This window comes from Eublepharis macularius, chromosome 9 (assembly GCF_028583425.1).
Source record: "Eublepharis macularius isolate TG4126 chromosome 9, MPM_Emac_v1.0, whole genome shotgun sequence".
Classification (NCBI taxonomy): domain Eukaryota; kingdom Metazoa; phylum Chordata; class Lepidosauria; order Squamata; family Eublepharidae; genus Eublepharis; species Eublepharis macularius.
Window position 1 is genome coordinate 53,573,377 of NC_072798.1, and position 19,332 is coordinate 53,592,708.

General features: G+C 41.6%; 1 protein-coding gene across 1 annotated transcript in view; it reads right to left on the reverse strand.

Annotated features, from left to right (window-relative positions):
* Window positions 1–19,332, reverse strand: part of LRRIQ1 (leucine rich repeats and IQ motif containing 1) — a 159,177-nt gene that overhangs the window by 62,178 nt on the left and 77,667 nt on the right. The window lies entirely within an intron of this gene.

Genomic DNA, 19,332 nt, shown 5'->3' on the forward strand with positions numbered 1-19,332 from the left:
ATATTACACCTATTTTGAAAGTACTATATTCTGGATGCTGATCAAGAACTAAAATGATTTTAGAATTGTTTATAACAAAAAATATCCCTTTTATCACCTTATTTTTGAAAACAGGTCTTACTACCTGATATTTATAGTGATAAGATTATTACAGTGATTGGTTTTCAAAGTCACCTATGACTAATATGAATTGAGAGAATTTTCAATTGAATTGAATTTTCAAAATCCAGACAGATTTGGTTCACCATGTCTTCCAATTCCTTGTGTCATTTCCCTTGTTCTCCATTTTCAATTTAATAATATGAAAAACCATATTTCTGTAGTACTTCTAGGCCTCACACGATTCAAAACAAAAAGAAAAAATGTTATGGTGTGTGTGTGTACTGGTTTTCCCTAACATTCTGAGCTTAGTTCAGCACAGAAGATTTATGGTGTCCTTCTTGAAACTGGATTATTTACAATGGAGATATTATGAAGGAACATAAACAAGGGCTGCTAGATTTAAAAGTTTTCTTTAATCAGCTTTCTCAACCTAGCAACTTTTTAGCCATTCAGTCAGACTATTCTTGCTGCCGTCTGGGGCTTCCGGACAAACATAGCTCAGTTTCTACAGTCACTGTATTAGCATGGTAGAAAAGCAGTGCAAGCCTTTTCCCTCAACCATTCAGTTAAACCTCTTGCGGGAGCCAAGGGCTCCTCCCAAGTGGCCAGTTATGCAGAGGTCCCTTCTGCATGGTTTCAGAGAACAAACTCAGAAGGCTTATCACTTTGGAATTTGTCTACAGTTTCAATGCTCCAATTGGAGATTAAATGACATGAGCTGCTTCCACATGTCCTTAGTGGGACGGCCTGCAAACGGAACTCTGGTGGGTTATCTCACTCATTAAACACGTCATTGTTTCCCATGGGCAAACGAGTCATGATGATCTTGGTTTTTAAGTGTTTTTTGTGAGACCTGTTTTTGTCCATGTTTATTTTTGATGCAGGTTTTCCACACTATTATCCTACTATATCAATGCTTGCAGAGGCTTTTTTGTACTTCAGAAGAGTCCTCCCACAAATCTCCAACCTCTCTTCTCACCATTACCCCTCCTTTAAACATCACATATGTGTCTGGCTCACATGCGCAATCGTATAATCCTCCTCTCTTTTAATCTTTTTTTCATGGTCTTTGCATTATTACGATATCTACGTATACAAAGGGAATCATACTGCAGTGCTTGCTACATTGGATGACTCAGCAATCGGACTATCAGTCTAAGAACATCATTGACAACATAATGCCATTTCTAATTTTATTTTAAACAAGCAATAAAGCCCATTGTTTGTGAAAATACTGGGAATGTGCCAGTTTCATTTTTGATGAGGCGCAGATAAAAAATGCATTTTCTGTTTTGGGACCTTTTTTCCCACGAAAAACACCCACAAAACATACATGAGGATGATGCATGTGAAAGGTGAGTTCTCGAAGCAGATTGGGAAGACACGACTTTGGGACAGGGAACCCCCCCCCCCCCAACTGGAACCTGTGGAAATGGCCATGATGAAGTCCTCAAACTGTGGATTTTCCCCTCTGATATAGTTTAATGTGTTCTGTAGACTGATAAATACTCCAGCCACCAAGAGGTTTAAATGAAACCCACCCACCCCACACATACACTAATATCTGGACCAAGCATCATACTTACATCCATTATGGTTAGAGAATGCCATGTTAGAGATTGGTAGGGATTTCTTAAGTAAGAATTGTTTTTAATTATTTGTCTGCATTTTTACAGATCTTCTGTGAGCTATTAATAAATATATGCATTTCCAAACATTTCCAATAGCACCATCCCAACATACATATCTCTATTCTCACCTATTTCAGGTATGCAACTGTCAAGTTTGATCATTTGCATATGTCAAACCCATCTGGTACATTGCTTGGTTCAGTAGATTAATACTGTGTATGCTAACAAGTACTAAACTTGTAATGTGCAGTGGCTAGATTATGTTGGGAAAAGACGCGAGAAATTTAGATTTAAATTCCTGATTAACCATAAAGCTGAATGTGTGAAGTCACTATTTCTCAGTCTCCCTCACAGAGTTGTCGTGAAGATCGACAGACAACCTACATATGCCACTCAGAGCTTTTTAGATAAAGGGTATGATCAACAAAATCAACCACTGCCCACAGACGTGCTTTTCCTGTGGCAGCCTCCACCTTATGGAAAGGTCTGCCTGAGGAGGTCAGGAAAGCTTCCACTCTACTGGCTTTCCACAAACTATGCCAAAACTGAATTATTCAGGAAGGCTTTCTACTCAGATTATAAGAAGTAGCCATAAGAAGTAGCTCAGAGAGATGCATTGGTAGGCCAGGGACTATATGCTACTCTGTTGGGCACTGTCTGTTGATGTAGATATGTATCTACTAGGGAGTTTAAACATGCTATGCAAATTAGTTATGTTTTGTTTCAGAAAGATTTCATATCTGTGCTTGGCTTTATGCTTGTTTTTCAAATTTTCTGCTAGTCTATCCTATTGTATCCCTTTCACTGAATAGCCTAACTGCTGTTATTGCAGTTTGCTCAGTGAATGTCCTAGGTGTTGATTGTATTGTATTTTCACTTGCATTGTGTAATCTGCCTTGGATCTCAGTGAGAAAGGCAGACTAACAATAACAGTAACAAAGAGATAAATGCATCTACAAATGGAAGGAAAGCTGTCCGGACTATGTCATTTCTGTAGTTCATCACATTCAAATCTACTTTCAGTGTGGTTCACAATTTGTCCTGATCAGCCAATTCATCATAGTATCCTTGAGACGAGTTAACGAAAGGGTAGGCAATTATGTCTTAAGGGAAGACAACCTTACCCAGCAGCAGCAGCAGCAGCAGCAGCAGCAGGAATATATATTACTGAAATATATTTTATATATTTCAGTAATATATATTTTTGAAAATCTGTATTACTGAAAGTATGGATTTTTAAATGTAACCATTGAGAATAGTTCTGGATGTTGCAAGAATTCTGTTAACCAAACATTTATTGGATGTAGAGATTAGGTGGCTTGGCAACACCTTACAGAAGGATGTCTAAAGAAAACCTACAGATGCCTGGCAGCCACCTCGCCCTGTCTGGCTGAGAGGAGCTGGGAATGCTGCGGGGGCTGTGGCTGCCCATTCCAATTGGTCCACATTAGAGCTGAGCTCTAATGTATTAAACTGACTGTTCTGCAAACTTCAATTGATTTCAATGAGCTTTTACATGGAGAGCCAACCTGCAAGTCAAACAGGATGCCTACACATCCCATTAAAACTTGATGGAAACTGACACGTGTCCAAATCATGTCAGGTGTCACTTGTAGCTTGGCTCTGAGAAACAGAACCTGGACAGGATGGTAATCCCTTTAACATACAACAGTATGTACAAACCAATTCAGGCCATCAGAAAAAGATATTGGCACCTTCTGCCCAATATTCCTAGATGCAAAAATCGTACCTTGTTTACAGCAAAAAGAGTAAAAAACCACTGAGATTTATTAAGGAGAAAGCTACCAGAAGTGAAGGACAATAGCTGTGGAAGTGGAAGGATAGCAATAAAAGGTTTCTTTCCCTGTGCTGGATGTGGTGGTTCTGTGTCTAAAAAGACTTTTCAAAATTCATCCAACACTAGGATGTTTGTAATTAATTCTTTCAGTAACTGTAATTCAATTATCTATGTAATCTAGTGTCCCTGTAATTTAATGTATGTGGGAATGCCTATTAGACCAGTCAAAATTCGAATATGTGAATATAAGAGCTGTATTAGATTAAAGAAACTGAATACCCCACTTGTTAATCACTATCTCATTGCGGGGTATATGGAGAAGCAACTGCGATTCTGGGTTGTGAAATGTATACAAAACATCTTCAGTCTTACACAAGCTCCTGCAGAAAACAGAAGTATTTTGGATCCACCACCTCCAGATGTTGATGCCTTGGGGACTAAATGAAGAAGTGGACTGGACTTGCTGTGTCTGATGGAGATTTTTTTTAGATGCCTACTTGGGTTCCCATTTTGACAGTGCTGTGTTCTTGTAACTTTAGTGTTTTCTCCCTTCTCTCATCTCTTTTCTTCCCTCTCCTACGCCTCCCTTGAGAGGATATCTCCATATCATGTGGGAGATATTGTGTCATCCTTTTACCTTTCTATATTGCTGAACTTCATGAGGTTAAAGTGTCATTTTATTTCAACTGCAGATTGATGAAACACACCCAAATACACTAGAAACCAAGCCTCAGGTTTGTTTGAGATTGGAGAGCCCTGGGGGGTTAAAGAGTTTAGTATAGAATTAGTTCATTTGTAACATTTTTCTACAGAATACACTAGAAGAGCATTGTGTGAGTGCAGTAGTGATCTGCAGTAACATTTGTATTATACTACAAAATTTACAAGAGATAAATTTTGTTTTAGTGTTTTTCCAAAAAATATTTCTAGAGCATAGTGGTTGCCAACACTAATTTTTTTCCCTCCCCGCTTTTCTCTTTTACATAAAGCATTGCGAGCATTTCTATATTGGTTTCTGAATGTGTGGGTGTGTTTGATTATAAATATTGTATAATTGACCACTAAGGAAGGCCTTAGGGCCAAAATGCGTATGGTCTGTCTTTGTGTTGGTCACTGAACTGTATCATCATCTGTGTATGGAGAACATTTAAGCAATTTTTTTATGGTTATAGTTTTTATTTTAGTGTAGAAAAATTGAAAGAAAGAACAGAACGGAAAAAGAAACACATATAACTAATAAAGGCCTACAATGGCCTACACAAACAGACCTAAAAAGAAAACTAACTCATATTATTAATCATCACAGTTTTTCCCCTACGACACTTCATCCTTTTCATAGCAATCAGCTTGGGGTCTAATTAATTTCTTTTTTTCTCTTTATATATATATATATATATATATATGCATATCTTATCTCGTCTCCTTAATATCCCAGCTCCATATTCTTACTTAAACTAATTGTTAATTCATTTTTCTTCTCCATTCACAAAGAGTCATCAAGGGTTTCCAATTTGCCATGTAGATAAACAATACTTTTATCTCTCTTTGTAACTATAAGTTTGGCAATATCCACTAAAACCCACATCTTTCCAATCAAATTCCTCTACTATCAGTAAATATGCCATTTCAACATTTCCCCATATGACATTAGGAAAAACATACTCTTTTTTCCCCTATCCATATTTCCCAACACACAAAACTCCAATCTAGACTATAAATTAATTTTTCAAATTCACATTAACATATATAATTATAGCATTTTTTTCAATTTTTTTTACCATTCCAGTCCACCCCAGATAATAAAATGATCCTTTCTTCTATTCCCCTTTCCAGTCTTTAATTTACAAACCTTTAATCCTTTTTACTATTTTATAAAAATATATACCATCAATAATTTTATAGGGAGTTCTCTAAATATTTTACAAAATAAATTTGGGGCCCCCATGTTTACCATTCATCCTTTATTTATTTTTGTCCAAAGTTCATTATTCAAGTCCTCATGCCTGTTCTGTTCTTAATCCTCTTCCTCTTCCAGTCTAAAATGATCTTTCTTCCCACTCTTTCAAATCTTCACAACCTAAATTACGACTTCTCTTGTTAGTTTATTTTTTATTGCAAATCTCGTATAAACTTTGTAGATTCCATTTTCACATTTAGGTTGCAAATCTGATATAAACTTTATGCATTCCAGTTCCACATTTGAGTTAGAAAACTGATATAAACTTTGAACAGTCCAGTCCATTTTCACTCTTTGGGTATATATACGTAAGTATCCAGCAAATACCTCAACTGTTGTTTGACTAGTACCTTCATCTTTTCTTTCTTTGGTCCCATTAAATAAGTTCCTTCTCTCTTCAGCTTCAATAAATCCAATTATTTTGATGCACAAAAGTCAAATTTCATAGTGTTATTTCTCATAAATCCAGGAGGTAATGTTGTTAAGCCAGAGTTTTATAGTCAGGAGTATAAGATAATTTCAAGAGAAAAAAAAAGAGAGGCAGAGACTTTCCAGAATAATTTGCATTATTTTGTTTACCCAGCTTATCTTTTTTCAAGGCTGTTGCTTTACATTACTTTTCAGCTTCCCAGGCCAAACTGTTATACTTGCTGAACCAAAAACATAGGCTTCCTCAAACATAGCAAAGAGTCACCCTATGTCCGTTTAAAACTTTCTTTTTCCAATAAAAATAAACCAAGCTCCTGCATATATTCATTTCCTTTAATTTTTATTTTTAATATAAAAAGCACGTCCAAGTTAGACGAGAGTTAAACAAGATATTGTTTCTCACCAAAGCTGTATAAACTTCATTCTGTGTGGCAGGTTTCAGACTGTAGTTAGAAGATCAAAGAAAAAGTTTAGTAAAAAGGTTTGGGAAGGGTCATCCTTCACTTCAGTGCAGCTTCAATGATGTTCTGTTCCTAGTCCTCAAATCTTCGACATTTAGACACTGCCTTGACATGGCCCAGGCAGTAAATCTTTCCGTTGAACTCACCAAATGAGGCGCAAATGGGTAACTTCCGATCACTCTCTTATCAAGAGTGATGAATGGCTGGAGAAAGACTCTCCATCCACAAAAAAACAGCTGTATGTCTCTCTGAAAGAAATGGGAGTGTCAGAATGCCATTGCCTCCTGATAGGGTGGGGTTTTAGCAATTTTTATATATACATGTAGCCTACCATTCAGGCCTTATGTTTTTAATTTGCTTTTAACCTATATTTTGTGCACATCCATAGTAAATGTCATCTTGGAATGTATTTTTCATTTTAGGTTGTAACTTGACCCCTCTATTTTTTTCTACTGTACCAGGCCATACAACGCCCCCCCTCCCCAAAAAACACCTAGTTATCACCTACTTTGCTGGTAGGTATCACCTACCTTGCTGGGGGAAATATATATTACTGAAAATATGGATTTTTAAATGTAGCCATTGAGACTAGTTCTGGATGTTGAAAGAACTCTGTTAACCAAACATGTACAAATACTGAAATTTGTTTTAATGGCTGTATTATATTACTGAGAGAAGTCAGCTGCCAAAGTAATACAGCTGAGTGTGATATTCATGGTCAACAGGGAAAACAGAAGATTTCAGCAACACATATATCAGGGAATTGCTACTTAGGCAGTCATCCATTTTTTCAAGATACACAAAGATACTCAGTTTCTCCTCTCCTTAATTAAAAGAAACCTCACACTGGCTGATTCCGCACACATTGGATAATGCACTTCCAATCCTCTTTATAGATCATTTGGAATGGATTTTTTTGTGTGCGGAACAAAAAATCCAACTCAAACGATTGATAAAGTGCATTGAAAGTGCATTATTCAACGTGTGCAGAATCAGCCACTATCTCCACTGACACTATATTTAAGTAAACCTTGTTCCTTCTTCTCCTGATATCACTACGGAGAACAGAGTTCCTGCCTGTCTGAGGGGAATTTAATCTCTGGTCAAGACAATCAGGAGTTTCCATGTTCAAAAAGTAATGGAAACTTGATTGAAACATGTAGGTCTAGCGCTAGATCATTCTGGAGGATCCTAAAGTAATATTGTTGTGTCTATTTGTACAGAAGCAAAGTGTTGGATCCTAGGATCTGTTTTACTAAGAGTGGTGCTTTACTCCAATGCCAAGAGTCTTCTGCTAATGCAAGATGTTATTCTACTGGTAGAAGAGATTTCTGCATCAGGGAAAGACTCTTTACACCAGAGGAAAGTGTGGCTATTAGTTGAAAGGATCTGTGGGATCCAACCAATATGATATACTGTGTGATTGCTTACAAAAAAAACCTGAATGGCAAATAATGAAGAATGGCAGCCCTAACCCTTTAATAGTGATTAAAATGTGATATTCACTGTTGGAGGGTTTGGTGATGGCCATGGGCACAGACGACTTTAAAAAGGGATTAGACATATTCATGGAAGATAAGTCTATCAGGGCTACTAGCCATGGTAACTTAAGGGAATCTCCATATTCAGAGGCAATAAACCTCTTAATATCAGTGCCAGGAGGTAACTTCAGGGAGAATCAGCCTCTGTGTGCTGTTGTTGGCCTTCCAGAGTAACTGGTTGGCCACTGAGTAAGGCAGGATGCTGGACAAGATGGATCACTGGTCTGATCCAATAGGGCTCTTTTTATGTTTATCCGAAACAAAGAAACTGTGTAATGAAAGTGAAAAACCAATCATATCTAATACATTAAGAAGAGAGCCAAAATACAGACGGTTTCAGCTTTAATCCACACACAGTTCGAAGCATACAGATCTCTTTCTTTTTCTTTTGTAAGAACTGAGGAGTATCTACTCACAAGGGGAAAATCTTTGTAGTTGCACAGTGTCTGAAATGGGACTGCAAATTATATCTACTGTTTTCTTTTTTGCTTTATTTACTAAAAACATTTCTATGTCACCTTTCCATCCAATTCAGGGTCCCCAAGGGGGAGAAAAATTAACATTAAAACAAAACATTTGAATCTTGAAAAAGCATTTAAAACAATTAAATAATAAAATGTAGAAAAATATAAACATAAAAAATACACAACCAGAGACCCAGTGTAGCTGGAACAAGACTATGACCAACTTCAGTTAGGGACTATATCACACCTGGCTGCAGGATTCTGTGCCCACTATAACTTTCAGACAGTCTTCAAGGGCAGCCCAATATAGACCACATGGAACACTAGAACAAGGCTCACCCTGGTACAAGGCAACAAAGAAAAAGTGGAAAACCCACCCGGGATGAATACTGAAAAACTTACATTCACTACTGCTGCACCAAATGTGTTTCGTATTTATACAAACATACAAATATCTATATTTTTTTAACGCCAGCGCTCTCTAGTCAGTATAACAAATGTGCTCAGCATTAGGCAAACATACAGTGATATAAAATTACAATATAACAAATGCAGTACATTCTCTTGTTACTAAGTCCTCTGAGAGGTTCATAGCTTATATATCAGTCTGAGGCAGACTAGGATAACAAAGTCCTATTCCAGTAGCTTTCCAGGAACAGGGCAAAAACTCCAGGCTCACGGAGGAAGATGGTAAGTATGCGTCTGTTCAAAAATTTATGTTGTTTCTTTCCTTTTTCTTTCAGGTGTCTACCAAGATGTAATGCAGGTGGTACATCATGATGCAGCCCTAGCTGTGGCTGGCTGGCGGCAGATTTTGTCGTATAGACTTCCTCAGGGGCTGTAGTGTCACTATATCATGTGTATAAGCAAGGAATAGACCACATGGCAGTAATCTAATCTAGGTGTTACGAGGGCTACTATAGTGGCAAGATTTTACTTGTCCAGGAAGGGCTGCAGTTGACTCTCTGGCTGAAGTTGGTAAAAGGCGCCGCTGGACACCACTAACATCTGTTTATTCAACAGGAGGCCTAAGTCCAGCAGTACTCCCAAGCTATGAACCTGCTCCTTCAGGGCGAATGCAACCCCATCCAGAACTAGAGATATCTCTGTTCCTGGATTAGACCTTCCCCCCACCAGTAGAACCTCCATTTTGTTGGGATTAAATTTCAGCTTGTTAGCTGGAGGGGCTGCGAGGTTGTTTGGTGGCCACAGCTGGTGAAGCTCTTTGGGATTTTCTGGCATCAACTGAAATTATATTGGGGTGGACCTAGCCTTTTGAGGCTAGAATTGGGCTGAAGTATGGCCCCTTAAATAAGTGGAAGCGCCCGATTATTCAGGGGGTGGGGGTTGTGTTAAGATTGAATTGAAATTTTATATTGAGATTAACTAAGGGCAGCTGGGTCAGTTGTATTGTATTGTTGTGGACAATGATATGGGGTGGAGGTTGTGAAGGGGTTGCAAGGGAAGAGACCGGATGGTAGTTGGTGATCCCAGTGCTCTGGGGGTGGGGGAGGTATGGCGGTGGGATGCGGGCCAGGAATGGAAGGCCATGGAGACATGGTAGGGCTTGATGTCCTTCCAACCTGCATCCCATCACAAGTCATTCTGGTTGTGGGTCTAGGAAAATGAATCACCTTCCTCCAGCACTGCTGTTATGTAATGCCAGGTCCATTAATAACAAGAGCAAAACGCTGCAGGATTTCTTTGCAGCAGAAAATGTGGACCTGGTGTGTGTGACTGAGATCTGGGTGAGGGATGACGAAACAGTCACCTTGAGAGCTGCCCCCCCACCAGGTTTCTCAGTCCTTCATCAGTCCCGGATGGATGGTCGGGGGGATGGGTTGGCTATTCTCATTCAAGAGTCTTTCTCCTTCAGGCCATTCCCCGCGCCAAAGATCACTGGCATTGATTGTGTTAGACTGATGTGGGAAGCTGAGGAAAGTTTGGCTATCTGCGTGGTGTTATCGACTGCCTAGAGCACCAGCAGCTACCCTGCTGAGCTTACTGGAGGAGGTGGCAGGATGGGCCTTGGAGCACCCTAGGCTGTTGGTCCTGGGTGACTTCAACCTACATATCGATGATGCCATGTTCTCGCAAGCTGCGGACCTAGTGTCTTTCATGGCAGCACTAGGACTTTCCCAAGTTGTTTCAGCCCCCACACATAATGCGGGCCACATGCTGGATTTCATCTTTGGAATGGGGATTCATGTGGACCTTGATGCTATAAAAGCAGTGCCGTGGTCAGACTACTCTGTCCTGAAGGCTCATCTCAGAATACCAGCTCCCCCCTGCATAGGTGGGAAGCAAATTTATGCTCACCCATGGAGACTAATGGATCCAATTGAGTTCCAGAATGCTCTGTGGGATCCAATGCCCCCTGGCAGTTCATTAGATGAGCTGGTAGAGGACTGGCATGGCCATCTCTCTGAAGCCATCGACAAAATTGCTCCCCATCGCCCTCTCTGCCTCCGCACCAGACTAGCTATTTGGTATATGGAGGAACTACAACGGATGACGTGGGAGCTCAGACGACTTGAGCGAGCATGGCGGCGAAGCCGTGATGAAGAAGCAAGATCATCTTATAGAGCATTTATGAAAGCCTATGAGGTGACTGCGAAGGTGGCAAAGAAGGATTACTATGTCACCTCCACAGCGTCTGCAAGCTCAAGCCTAGCAAAATTGTTTCAAGTAGTTCAGTCCCTGGTCTCCCTCTGAGAGGGAGACCATCAAATTGATAATTCGGTTATTAGCTGTGAGGCTTTTGGGAGCTTTTTTGCAGATAAAGTCTTGTCTTTCCACCGCAACCTGCTTGCCATGGTTAATACAGTAAGGGAACTGGAGACCCCTTGGCTGTCCTCTGGGCCGATCTTAGATCACTTCAGTCTGGTCTCCCAGGAGGATGTTGACAGGATCCTGTGGTGGGTGAGGCCCACTACATGCTCCTTGGACCCTTGCCCTTCATGGCTGGTGAAAGCCAGCATGGATGGGCTGAGGGCTTCACTGGAGGCCATTATCAACTTATCTTTGAGTTCTGGAGTTTTTCCTGGGGCGTTAAAAGAAGCCGTGGTGAAGCCTCTCCTGAAAAAACCAACTTTGGACCCTACCAACCCGTCCAGTTACCACCCAGTCTCAAATCTCCCATTTCTGGGTAAGGTGATTGAATGGGCAGTGGTGGAGAAGCTGCAGGCTTTCTTGGAAGATGCATCGATCCTGGACTCATTCCAGTCTGGCTTCCGCCCGGGCTATAAGACTGAGACAGTGTTGGTTGCCCTCACAGATGATCTCTGTAGACATCTGGATCGAGCCAGGTTGGCGCTGCTGGTGTTATTGGATCTTTCGGCAGCGTTCGACACGGTTGAGTATGAATTATTGGCACACCACCTTGCTGATGTGGGGATACGAGAGACTGCCTTAAAGTGGCTTGTCTCTTTTCTCCACGGTCAGGGACAGAGGGTGGCGCTAGGGGAGAAGGTGTCTGCACGCCAACCATTGGTATGCAGTGTCCCCCAGGGGGCGATTCTCTTCCCATTGTTGTTCAATCTGTATATGTGCCCCCTTGCCCAGCTGGCACAGAGTTTCGGACTGGGTTGTCACCAGTATGCTGATGACACCCAGTTGTATCTGTTGTTGGATGGCCGGCCTGGCTCAGCTCCAGAAGCCCTGATTAAAGCTTTGGATGCCGTGTCCAGTTGGGTGAAGCAGAGCAGACTGAAGTTAAATCCCATGAAGACGGAGGTCCTGTACTTAGGTCATGGGATGTTGGAAGGGGGGATCCAGCTTCCAGTCTTCGATGGTGTACCACTTGTGCCCGTTTCACCGGTCAGAAGTCTTGGTGTGATGCTGGACTCCTCTGTATCAATGGAGGACCAGGTCGCGGCAGTTGCCTGGTCTGTTTTTTTCCATCTTCAGCAGGCCAGGCAGCTTGCTCCCTATCTCTCGACCCATGACCTGGAAACAGTGATCCATGCAATGGTCATCTCCAGATTGGATTACTGTAACTCACTCTAAGCAGGGCTTCCCTTGAGTCTGACCCTGAAATTACAGTTGGTCCAGAACGCTGCTGCCCATGTCCTGATAGGTGTGCCTTTCAGGATACATGTAACTCCAGTTCTGCAGCAGCTACACTGGCTTCCCATGGAGTTTTGGATCAGGTTCAAGTTTTTGGTATTAACCTATAAAGCCCTAAACGGACTGGGACCAGCATACCTGAGGGAGCGTCTCTTCCGATATACTCCCCAGAGGGTGCTGAGATCAGCTGATAAGCACCTACTGGTGGTCCCTGGCCCCAGGGAGGCTCGATTGGCCTCAACCAGGGCTAGGGCCTTTTTGGTCCTGGTCCCAATCTGGTGGAACTCTCTGTCTGAAGATACCCGGGCCTGCCAAGATCTTGTCTTCTTCAGGCGGGCCTGTAAGACAGAGATGTTCCACCAGGCATATGGTTGAGGCCATCAGTGTTTCCATCAAATGAGCCTCTGTCCTGGTCTCCTCTATGTCTGTAGGGGGTATTGACCATCTATCCCTCATATATGAGTGACCACACATGGTTAAGCCACACCTCTACCTCCGTCAGATGCTATATGGTTTTTATACAGTGAGCAGGTGTTTTATTAGAAAGCTGTGTTAATTGATTGTGATTTTATCTTGTATATTTTATCTTCTTTTGTGTGACCTGCCCTGAGCCCGCTTGCAGGGAGGGCGGGATATAAATATAATAAATAATAATAAAAATAATAATAGCTGAATATCATATTGCTGCCTATGTATTTTAAAGGATTGCTTTCACTTTTTCAGAATCATCAGATGTTACATATTTCCTGCACTAAAATTAAAATAGAAAAAAATCCATATGATATTTAAGAAGTCATTCAGTCTCCTTATGAATTCTTCTGGAGGGTAGATGGTTGAAAGAGGATCTCTGTGTGGAATTTGTTTTGCTGTTACAAAACAAATCAAGCTTCATTTTTAGCAGTGCTACTGTAGACTTTAATATTAGCAAAGGCAATTTAAATCCACTGCAAACAAAAGTTCACAATACTTTTACTGAAAGAAATAAAAGAGTCTCCTATGAGACTGCATAAAGGAAGTTATTTAGCAATGATACAGACATGGATTTATGTTTCAACCCTAGTCTATTTAATGATATTGATGGGACAGTTGTATGACCCCTAGTTACACTGATGGCTCCTTTTGGCAAATGAGGAAAGCTGATGTTGACACAATTAGCACATACTTGGCACATGGTTGTTCAAGTACTTTAGTAAGAAAGTGACCCAAATTTCTTTAGAAGCAGCTAAAATAAAGCCTCCAGGCTATGTGCTGGAAAACATTAACTAGATCCCAGTTTACCTCATATTGTGTATAAAGACATCATAAACACCAGAATATATTTTTTTTAAAAGTGTACAGATTATGATGGATCTACAAGAGGGGTAAGTGCTCTGTAATTGATGGCAGACAATTGGATCCAGAAAGTTAACAAGAGCACATTATACTCTCTCTATTCAGAGGCTGAACTCATATGTGTACAAAATGAGTACAAACAATTCCTGAAACAACTATTCCTAGCACTTTAAAATGTACTAGTATTTTAGGTGTCATTAGGAATAATAGCAGTGGTAGGGAGCAATTTTTCCATGGTGTACTGTAATATTCAAAAGCTTGCCACTATGTCAACGGACCAATTATGTTGCCTGATCTTTGCTCCTGATGCCATGTGGCTGACGTACTATGGGCTGTGCAAATGGTACCACCCAACATTACAGCAGGCCTGTGGAAAGAAACTGTGGGAAAATGGCTCTCAGGGCTGTAACTGTCCACAGGACACTAGGAGGATATTCTGAAGAAATCACAAATAATGATTATTGTAGCATCAGCAATGGTAAACAAACACTTCTAAATTCCTCTTCATTATCTGATATTATGACAAAGAAGAGTGATATCTAAGAAAAAAAGGATCACTATATTCTATTTAACAATAACTCTGGGAAATAGACTGTTAAAAACTAAATACAACATAGGCATAAATAAAAACCCAACCAGGTAGTTCCCCACCCCCTTGGAAATGAGCCAATAGAGGAGTCCACTGAATTTCTGCTTCAGTTTTGAATCTGGGTTTTGGAATGAACTCCATTCCATTATTTGTTTGTTCTGGGTGGGCCAGTGCTGGTTCAGATCTAATCAGGGTTTTTTTAATTACCAGGAGTTTTGGCCTGTTTCTCATGTGCAAGGCAGGTGTTGGCTGTGCATGCACACACACATGCTGTTCTTTTGAAGGGGGGTTGAGGAAAAGGTTCTGGGACAGCTGTTTTTGCATGTAATGGCACTAAAATTGCATAGAACACAGGCCTCCCTCCAAATCATCAATCCACTAAGTTTAAGCACACAGAAAACAACAGGTTATTTACCAGACCTTGAAGAATGTTTAGGGAAAGGCATCAAGGTGAGTGTTGAATGGCTGTACACATACACACTGTTCTTTTGGGGGTAGGAGGCAGGGAAATGATGCTTTATTCACACGTAACCAGAAACCACATTATTACCAATCATTAGTCCCCCTCTCCTAGTCCAAAAACCAATTGATCCAACAAGTTTCTCCTCAAACACAAAACACACAGCACCCCAATGGACTCTGAAGAAGGCGAGTGTCAATAAGTGCACATAATGGCAGGAAACTGGCTGGCAAAGCAGAGGCGGCAAGCTGGTGTGCAAGCAGGAGAACACTCCATAGCCAACCAGCTCAGTGCAGCCATTTTTAAAAAAATTTCCTGCTTTATGATAGTGCCAATAAATTACCTTTGCATCCCACTGTTGCCTATTGATGCCATGTTTCCCAATGCTTTGTAGTTTCCTTCCCTTGATGAAGGGTGAATCCTTCCTTTCAACATTCAGGCGGAGCCACCTGCTAGGACTCTGTTCTAAGTTCTGATCTGCAGAACCAAAAAGCCTAAAAAGAGCACAGTATAGCTCTTTCCCGGCTTCAAATTTAAGAGTGAAGTGTTTCAATAAAGGCTGCAGCATTCTATGCCCTTGCATTGTATGTAAAATTGCACAGAAAGAGATTGGCAAGGCAACACTGAAAGTGCCATGTCATCTGCTGCTTCCCTCCCTGGTGCAAAGCAAGCTATTTGCAGATAGAAGCCACTCAATGCCAATACAATTGCCTGGAAAGCACTGAAGAAAAAATACACTCATGCACAATGAGCACATTCTCCTTCCTGCCAAAGGAGTTATACTATGCTAGGGCTTGGTCTCTCCCCTTGGGATGCGGTTGGTTGGTTGGTTGCCATTAAGGAAAACAGATGCTGCTACCTACTGCTGCCGGCCCGGTGCCTGCCTGCCTTTGTTTCTGCTGCACAGTAATAGCCATACCAAACCTCACAAACTTTTTGGTTGGGAGGAGTTGTTACAGCTTTGTTTCCCAAATTAGTTTCACCATTTTGGAAACCACTTCAAAAAACCAAACCAGTGATTTCTGTGTGTATTTCCTGCTCCTTTGTTTCATTTTGCACATCCCTATTAACCAATTTTATGCACAAGAAACTCCCACAAATCAAGCTGTGTACTACTTACAATATTTTCTTTTAATCCTAATGACAAGATTAATGACAGGCCCGGTGCCTGCCTGCCTTTGTTTCTGCTGCACAGTAATAGCCATACCAAACCTCACAAACTTTTTGGTTGGGAGGAGTTGTTACAGCTTTGTTTCCCAAATTAGTTTCACCATTTTGGAAACCACTTCAAAAAACCAAACCAGTGATTTCTGTGTGTATTTCCTGCTCCTTTGTTTCATTTTGCACATCCCTATTAACCAATTTTATGCACAAGAAACTCCCACAAATCAAGCTGTGTACTACTTACAATATTTTCTTTTAATCCTAATGACAAGACTCTTTCAATATTTGGTTCTTTTTGGATGATCAACTAATTTATAGAGAAGGAATAAAATACACCTAATTGTAACAACACCTTCATTTATAAGTAATATTTGATCATGGCTACTTTTGGGGAGGAATCTTTTTGTTCTCCCTTAGTAGTTCCAAGTTAGAGACTTGAGGAGTAATATTCATGATTTGAATTTCTTTCTTTCTTTACTTTATACCCTACCTTTCCCCCAACAGGGACCCAAAATAGCTTACAACATTTTTCTTGTCTCCATTTTATCCTCAAAACAACCCTGTGAGGAAGGTTAGGCTGAAAGTGTGTAACTGGCCCAAGCTCACCCAGAACACTTTCATGTCAGATAAGGGTCATTTTACATTGTGTGCAGATAATCCAATATGTGTTTTAGTCTTTACTAATTTCATTTATGCAATTTATAGCCCACTTCTCTCACTGAGATTCAGTCTCCCCAGCTAACCTATGTGACCAACTGAGAATTATGATAGAATTTTTCATTGAATTAATGTCTCCATGACTATTACAGTTTAAATCAGAAGTGAGACTCCCCCATCCAATTATGATGTTTTTGAATTCTGCCATAGGCATAGATTGTTCCAGGCAGGTGAGGGAGGGCAGAGATGAGCCAGGAGAACAGCTAGGAAGGTAGTAAATCACAACTCCTTCAACAACATTGCAAACCAGCTCAGGGACAGGGCTTAGTGGGTCAGAACAGAATGAAGAAAGAAGACTTTTCAATCTTGTCCTCTCCACAAAGCTAAAAGGGATATTTATTTACCTCACTTCTCTATATCACTATATCCAAGGTGAATGACAATATCTACGATAAAATATCAATGCCAAAAAAAAAATCAAAACCACACTAGAACCAGAAGTTAAAACATCTGCAATAAAACACACAAAATAGAGCAGAATAAAATCATAAATATTTTAAAAGCAATATTAAAGTAGCCTTTAAAACCTATAGCCTACAAGAAGTATGGATAATTAAATACTACTCCCAGGGGTCTAAAATGGTTTTACCTGGTTCCTAAAAAGATACAGACTGAATGCTAGGGAAGGGTATATGGGGAGGGACATACATTACATAGGAGATACCACTGAGCAGGCCCTGACCTTCAGGTAGATCCACCTTACCTTTGAGCCACACATGATCTTAGCTGATGGGCAGATACAAACAGGAGAATGTGGTACTTCAGGTACTCTGGTTTAGGTAGGGTTGCCAGGCTGCCCCACTCCCTGGGCGGGAGGTAGGAGGCTCCCATCTACCTGCTATCCAGTGTTTGTGCACATGTGCTCTCGGCCTGTGTGATGATGTCACTTCACTTCATTGCGTGGGTCATGATCTGCAGGGTCCTGATTTGGGCTGGATCCGGCTGATTTGGCCTAGATCAGGCTGCTGCAGAGCATGGGAGCACTGCTGCATTGCACAGTGGCCCGATCCGGGCTGATTTGGCCCCAATCCAGGCCCAGAGCATGCCACATGGCCCAAGAGTGCACCCTGGGAGGTAAGTTCCCCCACCGGCCAGGCAAGTGAGGGTGGGGGGTGGGAGTGGGGATCCCCTGCCCCCCACAGGGGACTGGAAACCTTAGGTTTAGGCCATGTATTATTATTATTATTATTATTATTATTATTATTATTATTATTATTATTACGATTTATAAACTGCCCATCCTCAGGGGCTCTGGGCGGTGAACAACAGTTAAAATCAATAAAAACAAGAAAACAATAATTCTAAAATCAACATACAATAAACAATAATAAAATAAATTAACCAAATATATTAAGGTGCAATGGTTGGGAGAACCCCACCCCAAAGGTGGGAGACCGATTTGGCACCGCCCCCTTTAACCACTAAATGCCTGGTGGAACAGCTCTGTCTTACAAGCCCAGCGGAATGATAATATGTCCCGCTGGGCCCAGGTCCCCATTGACAGAGTGTTCCACCAGGCTGGGGCCAGGACTGAAAAGGCCCTGGCCCTGGTTGAAGCGAGGCGGGCTTCCTTAGGGCTGGGGATCACCAGTAAACATTTATCCGCTGATCGAAGCGGTCTCCGGGGAACAAACAGGGAGAGGTGGTCCTGAAGATGTGCCAGTCCCAACCCGCTCAGGGCTTTAAAGGTAAAAACCAACACCTTGAACCTGATTCAGAATTCAACCAGAAGCCAGTGCAGCTGGTGCAGGACAGGTGTGATATGTGACTGGTAAGATATACCAATCAGAACTTGCGCTGCCGCATTCTGGACCAGTTGTAGTTTCCAGATCAGGCCCAGGAGTAGCCCAGCGTAGAGTGAATTACGGAGACTGCTGTTGCTGCTGCCAAGGGAGCTTCTTCCATCAAGGGTTGGGCTTTCCATCTGCCCAGCCCCGCCCCTTGCTGCTCCAGCCTACAAAGGCTGTTGCCAGAGGTCTGCTTGCACTGCTGTAGCTGCTGCCAAGGGAGCTTCTTCCATCAAGGGCTGGGCTTTCCATCTGCCCAGCCCCGCCCCTTGCTGCTCCAGCCTACAAAGGCTCCTGCCAGAGGTCTGCCTGCACTGCTGTTGCTGCTGCCAAGGGAGCTTCTTCCATCAAGGGCTGGGCTTTCCATCTGCCCGGCCCCGGCCCTTGCTGCTCCAGCCTACAAAGTTTGTTGCCAGAGGTCTACCTGCACTGCTGTTGCTGCTGCCAAGGAAGCTTCTTCCATCAAGGGATGGGCTTTTCCACCTGCCTGGCCCTGCCCCTTGCCTGCTCCAGCCTACAAGGCTGCTGCTAGGGGACTACTTGCCTTGCTGCTGTTCATTGTTTTTATACCAAGTTTGTTAGTTATTGTAGTTCATTGTTTTTATACCAAGTTTGTTAGTTATTGTAGTCTATATGTATTGTTCATGTTGTTAATTTAGTAGGGTATTGGGGGTTTTATGCATGTTTGGTAGCTTAGTTGGTGATAGTTGGTGGATTGTTTGATTTTGGGAGGGTGGTGGGTTAGCACTATGATCATTGGTGAGGAGGTCAACTCAGAGTTGGGGATCCCAGTGATCTGGGGACGTGGGAGGTACGGTGGTGGGAGCAGATT